We start from the raw sequence: 8,979 nt of genomic DNA on the forward strand, positions 1-8,979 counted from the left end.
TAATTACAAAAAAAATAGCCTGGAAATACGCAAATACCTCTAGTTGCAAGTTTCATTTTTTTTTTGTTTTCAAGGGTATGAAAGTCCTTACACTCTTCCTAAAAAATGTAAAATGATCAAATTGACCCCAATAAACATATTAACTAAATTTTCTTTTAAGGATAATATATTATTTTTACTATGCTCTTGAAACGTCAAAAGATTATCCCTTTGCATAATGACTCCTGTTAAAATGACCAAATTATCTCCAATAACAATTCACATTTTTTTTGCTAAAAGGGCAAACATGTAATTACATTATTAAGGTGTATAATGATTTGTGTCAATGTGTATAATGTTTTCTTAAATGAGAAATGACTTTATTTTGTAATATAAACTCAAGCTTCCTTGTATAATGTTTTCCTTGTATAAGCTCATTTTTCATTAAAAAATAAAAAGTAATCCATTTTCTCATAAATTATTTTTCATTACTTCGCCAAACATCAACAAAAAAATTATTTTTTAGAAATTTAGTTTTTATAAAAATTATTTTCTAAAAAAAAACTACTTTTCAATAAACAAACGAAAGATTAATAGGCTCTTGATTTATTGAAGGCTTATTCATAAATCTAGGAGTGAATTCCATAAGAGGACTAGAGGAGGTAAAAAAAAAAAGAAAATTACCCTTGATATCATATAATTTGGTTGAAATTATATTTGTCTATGGAGTTTCGAGAAATTAAAGTTTGCATCCTAAACTTTCATGCAACAGTAACAATTTGCATTTTTTACAAGTTTATCATTTTTGTCATTTAATGACTAAGAAGTTCTTATATTACATATTAAAATTTTTCCATTGAATAAAAATAATTTAGCTTCCACCTTCCTTTCCCCTTGATCCCTCACCAACTACCATCTTCAACCATAAATCCACAACCCATTTCAGATCTACACTATATTTTATCCCTACGCTATGCAATTTTGGTGTGGAGTTGGCGATCCACATAAAAAAATGCTTGGGGGTTCTATGAATTTGATTTCCTGGCCTGAATCGACAATTTTATTTTTTCAAATTTCTTTTTATCTCATATAATAGGGCGAATAGAGTTTTGAACCTGATCAATAAAATGTAAACAGTCTTAAAATGAAATAGAAAGGCAATGACTCAATTAAAGAGTCTTTATCCAGTAACAGAGTCATGAAGAAAAAAATTTAGGTTTGGGATGTTATCAATTCATTCTAGGACCCTTTTCAGGGTGTTTTTGTGCCAATATAAGGCATTATTGGAAGTAGGGTTTGCTTCTTTTATCGGATTATTTAATTGATCAAAGTGGTAAGAATAGAAATGTCTAGCTTCAACCCGAAAGCCCAACCCATACTAGAAAGATGGTGCCGGTACAAATGGACCATCGGAGGGATCATGAAGAGCAATGGTAAGGAATGAGAAAGTGATTGATGTGGAGGATGACGACTTTGTTGGAGGAACACATACACACATATATATGAAGTATGAGTAAAGAGACACTCCTGGTTTTGATGAGTCTTTGACAGATTTTATGATTTTCTCTAGAAATGCTAGATAAGAGGTGGATTTATAGAGAATCAAAGAGATAATTGAAAAAATTAAGGTGTCTTTCTAAGCTTCAATTTGGGGTTTTTTAGGGCTTTTTAAAAAATATAACTAATTACTCTTCCTGAAAAGGGTGAGATTCCAACAACATAAGAAGAAAAAAAATTGATTAAAAGCACTGGATTTTGGTTTCAATTCGGGTTTAGATCATTAGCAAAATAGAGATAAAATGATGTTTGAATCACAATGTCTTAACTTGAATATATATATATATATATATATATATATATATATAAAGGTATAAATCAAGAAAATCATGATCTTTTATATATACCAGATCAACCCATATTAAAACCATTCAAGTTATTCAAAAGTTTATAATAACATAGAAGTTGAATTATGTTTTATTTGATCTCTCATTGTTTTCAATTAAGCACTCTTTCTTAATAAAATTATGAAATTAAGTTATACAATAATATTTCTTTAAGAGATAGAAAATAATTAAGAATATAAATTCGAAGTACATGGAGAAAATAGCATATATTATATTTTTTATATAAAATTTTAATTTAACTATTATTAGGATACAAGTTTTCTAAATTTAATTTCAATCAATAAAAAAATTAAAAATTGATAGCAAGTTGGAAAAGAAACATAATATACCCATTTTTATGCGATGTGATTAATTAATTTGGAACTGATAGAAAATTAAAGCTAGCTAAGCTCTGACTCTTTTCCTGGAAGAGAAGTTGCTAAATTGGATCTCTGGAATTTTTAACGACGTGATGATATATTGACCATGTTTGTGTAAGTCAACGTTTATGTCTACAGGAATCAATACTTTTCTTGAAAATGAAAGGCTTCTGATCAGAGTTTTTCTCATCAAAGGTTGCAACTTGCTATTTTGAACTCTCTTTTTTTCTTTTCCTTTTTCAGGTGAGAAATTATTTGAACTCTTCAAAGTTCTTTAATTAATTATCATTTTCTCATGCCTGTAATGAGATATAGAAATTAAAAATTATTTAGTTAAAACTTCCTTAAAAAACCAGAGTAAAAAACAATTAAACATCCAAGAAATGGCGGCAATTAAAGCAATAAAAATTTTATGATTCTACATTAATGGTGGGAGTCTGTTAAATTAAGTTATATAGATGGTAATGCTTCCTAAGCTGGAAAAAAAAAAAAAAAAAAAAGCCTGGACAAGTGCAAAAATTAAGGTTTAAAGATAGTGCCTAGCGTGCTTCGTATTTAAAAGATAGTGATATAAATGTTGGATGTAGAAACAAGGCTAGAGGGAGAGAAAACAAACACGTTAAGGTTATATTTGTTTTCTGAAAAATGATTTTTGAGAAATTATTTTTTAAATTTTTTATGTGTTTATTTGCTATTAAGAAAATTGATCAACAGAAAACATTTTCCAGTCAAAGAAAAATTTGGCTTGGTTTTAAGAAAGTGTTTTCTTGGAAAATTTGGACGGACAACACTTTCCGAAAGTTGTGAAAAATTTAAAAATATCATATTATTTGCTGATTATATCAAATTTGGTCCTCAAACTTTTAATTGCTATATATATATTTTGTTTTGAATATTTATTTTTCAATTTCATCTCTTAAAATTTAATTTTTATATTAACTTTGGTCCTCATTTTTATAATTGTTATTTTTTTTCTCTTATTATTTTTTTATTGAAATTTTTTATCTATCAAATTTGATCCTCATTCTTTTGATTGTTACTTATTTTATTTGAAATAATTTATGAAATGTTAATTATTATTATTTTAATTTCTTCATCTTTTATTTTTTTTATTTTTTTATTTGATCTCTATTATTTTGATTAGTATTTATTTTATTTGAGATAATTTATGAAATTATATTTTTTTTCAATTTCATTCTCATTCAACTTTTTAATTTGTAAGATTTGTTCCTCATTATTTTAATAAACTTCATAAAAATAAAACATTAATAAGTTATTTTCCAGCTTATTTTTCATGACATAACCAAACACTGGAAAGTGTTTTCCAACTTATTTTCCATTACACTACCAAACATCAAAAAATAATTCACTTTCCTGAAATTCACTTTCCAAAAGAAACTACTTTCCAACAAACAAACAGGGCCTAAGTTACATGTATTTTTTACATCATGGTGTTTTTTTTTAATGAATTCAATTCCTACATTTGATAGTAATGCATGTGGAGGATTGTGAAAAAAAAAATGATATCATTATCTATTATAATTAGTTATTTAACCCGCGTTTCGTCACGGGTCGTAAATGTTTTTTTAACAAAAAAAAAAACTAGTTATGCATGCTTTTTCAATATATTGTTTTACATAAAAAATCAAAGTATAACTCAAAAAATTTATGTAAGAATTTAATCAAATATATCGATAATCATCTATATAAACAAACAAAAATAATCGTTAACAATAACTAAGAGAAAACTGAAAGAAAATTAAAAGATGGATGTAGATCAAGATATTTAATCCTGCAAAATAAGACATTTACATGTTTGTGTCTACTAAATTTTTTATTAAAATCAATAAAAGATAATAGAAAAAGAAATACATATGAAACTAATTGAATACAATAAAAGAAAAAAAGAATATTATGCAAGGCTGATAATATTAAAAATGTTATTTAAGAATAAATATTTTTTTATAGAATAAAGCTCATTTGTATAAAATAAATCAATTCTTCAAAAATTAAATACAAACAAAATAATTTTTTTTTAAATCTCGATTCAAAAGGTTTGCAAAACCTGTAGCCTATGTCATGAGATCAAGATAAACATATAGAAAATAAATTGAAGATAACCACAAAACCAATCTTAAAAAAAAACATAATATAGAATGATAAAATCATAAAATAAAATGAGAAAATAACTATCAAACCGCATTAGCTTTTCAAACTTGTTACCTGTGTCATTAGATCGAAAGCACCACAAATACAAAAATTATTAAATTCAATCCCCAACAAATCAAGTGTTGAAGGATAAAACTAGAAAAAAATCAATCACACAAAAATATTGTAATTAAATGAATGAGGATGAAAATCAAAATAAAAAGTAAATTAGAGGGCATAAAAAAAATTATATTAGAGGGTTAAATTGAAAAGAAAAAAACTTTAACAAAAAAAAAAAATCAAAAGAATGACGTCTAAATTGAAAAAAAATAACATAAAATTTAACAAAAGAACCAAGGAAAAAAATCATAAATAAAAAGAACAAGGATCAAATTGAAAAAAATTATATATGAAAAATTATAATTTAAGGAGTAAATTGAAAACATAAAAAAATTTTATAAAAAGGTCAATGATGAAAACAAACAATAAAAAACATAAGAAGTGAAATTAAAAAATCAAAAGAAAGAGGATAAATGTGTACTTTCCCTCGATGAGAGAGAGAAAATAAGGGAAAAAAAGACCATCGTTGCTAAGCTGCTCATCTTCCCCGTCGTGCACCACATCATTAGAAAGAGGACACGGTGACGCTTCTAAAGAAATAACGAAAGGAAAAATTTGGCCACCGGATGATATTGCATTCACCACCCACGTGCTAGTGTGTAATAAACACGTACTAATAACTTTTTCAAATAAAAAGATATTTATCAAGTTAAAAATACCATAATGTTATCCATGAGCTTTAGTATTACAAACGCATAAGTGTGAAAAGACACAAATGCTCCTAGACACATGCTTCTTTTTTTTTGTTTTTCTAAGAGTAAAATTATTTTTTTTATTATATTCTAAGAAGATAACTCTAAAAACTCTTAGTCAACAACTTTATTTTTTTTAACCTTAAAAATAAATAAATATTTTTACTGTTTTTAATAACTAAGAGATCTTTTAAAAAGATCAAATTATCTCACTACCAAAGCTTTTATTTTTTCAGTTCAAGAGCAAGAGTATAATTTTATTATAAAAATTTATAATTAACCGTATCTAGTGGTAACTTGGGATCGCGCCTACCTGTTTATTTTTGTGTTTTAAAAGTGCATTTGAAAAATTTTGAAATTTTTTTATTTTTTTCTTTGTTTTAAATTAAAATTTTTTTGGTGTTTTCAGATCATTTTGATGTGCTAATGTCAAAAATAATTTTTTAAAAATAAAAAAATATTATTTTGATGCATTTTTTTTAAAAAAACACTTTAAAAAACAACCACAACCACATTTTCAAACTTCAAAATAGGGTTAACTTAAACCATTGTACAGCCATTATATCTACCAATCTATTAAGCGTTCGAGTCTGCATTTGGGAGACTCAAACAGCTATGCCTAGATAGTAGATATGGTAGAGGTGGCCATGTTAGCCCCTCCATTTTCACACGCTATATGCTTGGCCGTCTCTCGTCCTTGCTAGTTAAAAAAACAAAGTCATTGGGCCTTCGATCGATAAAAAGAGTGATGTTATTTCCATCTATGGTTTATATCCCACTCTATGATTCATTTTTACTACTTATTACGTAGAACATGGTATCCCTCATTAAGGTTTTCACAAATGATGGTAGCTCGATTTTTCACAAATAATTACATTAAATATTGGTATTAGATTTATATTTGAAAAACATGGCTAAAAAAAAAGTCTTTCCTTTAGGTTATTCAAATTCTACCTTTTTCTATTATCACCAAATTTAATTTATTCGAAATAAATTATTGTTCGCAATGTATTTTTCTTGTTAAATAATATTCTTTTGTGTTGCCAAATGTTATTCTCTAATAAATGATTATTTCAGAAAAACAATTAGAGTAATTAAGATTTTGAAAACTTAGATTTTTAAATAATTCTTTTTTTAATTAAGACTTCAATTTTAATAAATAGAAAATAATATTTCAATAAAATTTAAAATATCAAATTAATATGCTCCGTGATTATGCTAAAGATAAGATGTATGTAGCAGTGACGGAGCCACATGGTGTCAAAAGGGGGCAATTGCCCCCTTATTTTTTTTTCAACATATTTTTTATATTAAAATATGCAATTGCCCCTTTAAATTTTTTTTAAAATACTTTTTATATTAGAATATTAATAATATCTTAACATGTTTAATTTTCTTTACTGGCTACTAATTAACTCAAGTTAGCTATTGTTAACTTACAACATAATATAATATAATATATAATATATATGTTTAACACATTTCACTAATTTTTTTTCTTTCATTAATTAACCAAGAGCCTTTCTTTTTTCTTTCGAGCTACTATTCTTGCCTCTCTTTCTTTTACAAAATTTCTCTTCAAGTCCTAAGCTATTAATTAGTTAAGTAAATAACATATTATGCTTTATGCTTTAGGTAAGTTTTCTTCATCTTTTCTATTTGTTTTATTGTTTAATTTTAGTTTTATTCCTTTACAATTAGTTATTGAAAATGTTAGGATTTATAATAATTTAAGAGTTTGTTGAATTAATATGTGTATGAGTAATATTATATGCATATGGATATGAATTGAAATGAGTTTTAATGAATTGATAAGTATTTTACTATGAATTTCATATTGAAACTGGATGGCGATGAACTTACTAGTGATTAAAAATGAAGTATAGGACAACTCAAAAAATTAAGGACACGATAGAGAAATAAAAAAAATATTTAACATTTATGTTTAACCCACCTGTAGAAAACAATAAGTCAACAATAACAACAACAATTTGTCATGACAATCCTTTTAAGTTATGATTTTAGCTACTCTCTATCATATGTCAGCATAAAATTGTTGTCAAGAACTTCACTAGTCCTTGGAAGATTTAGAAAACACAAGCATTGAACACACCCTAAACTAAAAATAGATGAATAACAGTTTGATTGTATATATTAATAAATATATCTTTAATGAGATTGATAATAAAGTTATTATGAAGCGGTTTTAAAATATAAAACTCGAAAAGAACAATTATAATGTAAGTTTTTTTTATTTTGAAAGTATTTTTAAATTAATTTTGTTTGATATGAGTTAGTACATATATTTCAAAATGATTTCTTAATATAATGCATATATACATAATATATAATATCAAATATTTGTTAATAATTTGCCTCATTATTTAAAAATTCCTAGCTCCGCCACTAGTATGTAGTGCATTAATTGAATAGCCCAAGACCCGATAAAAGTCTCAAAGAAAACATAAATTTGGAATAGTTAAAGTTTGTTCCACATAACTTATAAACATTTATTAGCTTTTTTTACGAACATATTGTGATAAAAATAATTTATATACGTTAAAACTGTATTTTGTAAAAAAAAAAAAACCCCTTGTTTATATTTTTAAAGAGCGAACAGCCTGTTTGGGAGTGTGGTTGCGGTTGCTTTTCAAAGAACTTTTTTCGTGCCGAAATGCATCAAAATGATGTTTTTTTATTTTAAAAAAATTATTTTTGAGATCAGTACATCAAAACGATCCAAAACATATAAAAAATTAAAATTTTACAAAAACAAAATTAAATTTTTTGAGAACGCGATTTGCACCGCGTTATTAAATAAGTTAGAACTCAACATATGAAATGTTTAACTTCTTTATTAAATCAAAACTTACAAGTTCAAAAGGTTCATTCTATTTTTAATCTTACATTTTAACAATTAGAATTTCAATTCTTTGAAGTTTCCCATCTTAATTTGGTATTCTTTGTTCTATCTATTTTATTTTTTTTAAGAGCTGCGTGCCCTCAATTTCACTGGCAGGCTCCCATGGTTTTCAGTTTTTACATCAAACACACACACACACAAACAAAATCTTGACCTATATACTAAAATATATATCATAACCAAAAGAATTATATATAGCCTGGTCCATTGAGCAGACAAGATAGAGCCAGATAGAGTGTGCCAAAAAGCCATCACTTGCAGCCTTCCTGCTCAAACAGGTCATCATTCCCTGCAACAAGATCTAGCACCCACCAAGAACGAAGGGGATCATTTAGTGAATTAAAGTTCTAAGCATCATTGTTGCCTACATAAAGGGATCTGTCTCTTGCTTCTCATAAACAAAGTAGGGCTCTATTAACAAATATTTAAAGAGGACGTATGTTGAGCAAAAGCAAAGCATAAGGAAAACAGTTTATTATTATTATTATTATTGAAGAAGCTGAGAATTGGTTGATAATGGAAGTTTGGGACCACCAATTATATACATGCATGCCCACAAATACAAATTGCAGTATGGGGCTGTTGTCCTACAAATCTAGCCTCGCCCTAACAACTACATACACTATCCTATAGTGCCCTAAGAACCGCAACAAACCCTAGTACCCTATTGTCTGGCTTCGCCACGCCATGGATTAGAAGGAAAGCCCTTAACGTGTTTAATCATTGCTTTACCCCTTTCTCCCCCTCTCCCACGCAGGGTAGATTGACGACATCTGCTTAATTCTCTTTCAAGATACCTCCAATAAAGAAACAGCCAGGGGCTACACAGCTGAGCAAAGTTTCTAGACGTGGCA

The sequence above is a fragment of the Populus trichocarpa genome, chromosome 5 (genome assembly GCF_000002775.5).
Source record: "Populus trichocarpa isolate Nisqually-1 chromosome 5, P.trichocarpa_v4.1, whole genome shotgun sequence".
NCBI classification, from domain to species: domain Eukaryota; kingdom Viridiplantae; phylum Streptophyta; class Magnoliopsida; order Malpighiales; family Salicaceae; genus Populus; species Populus trichocarpa.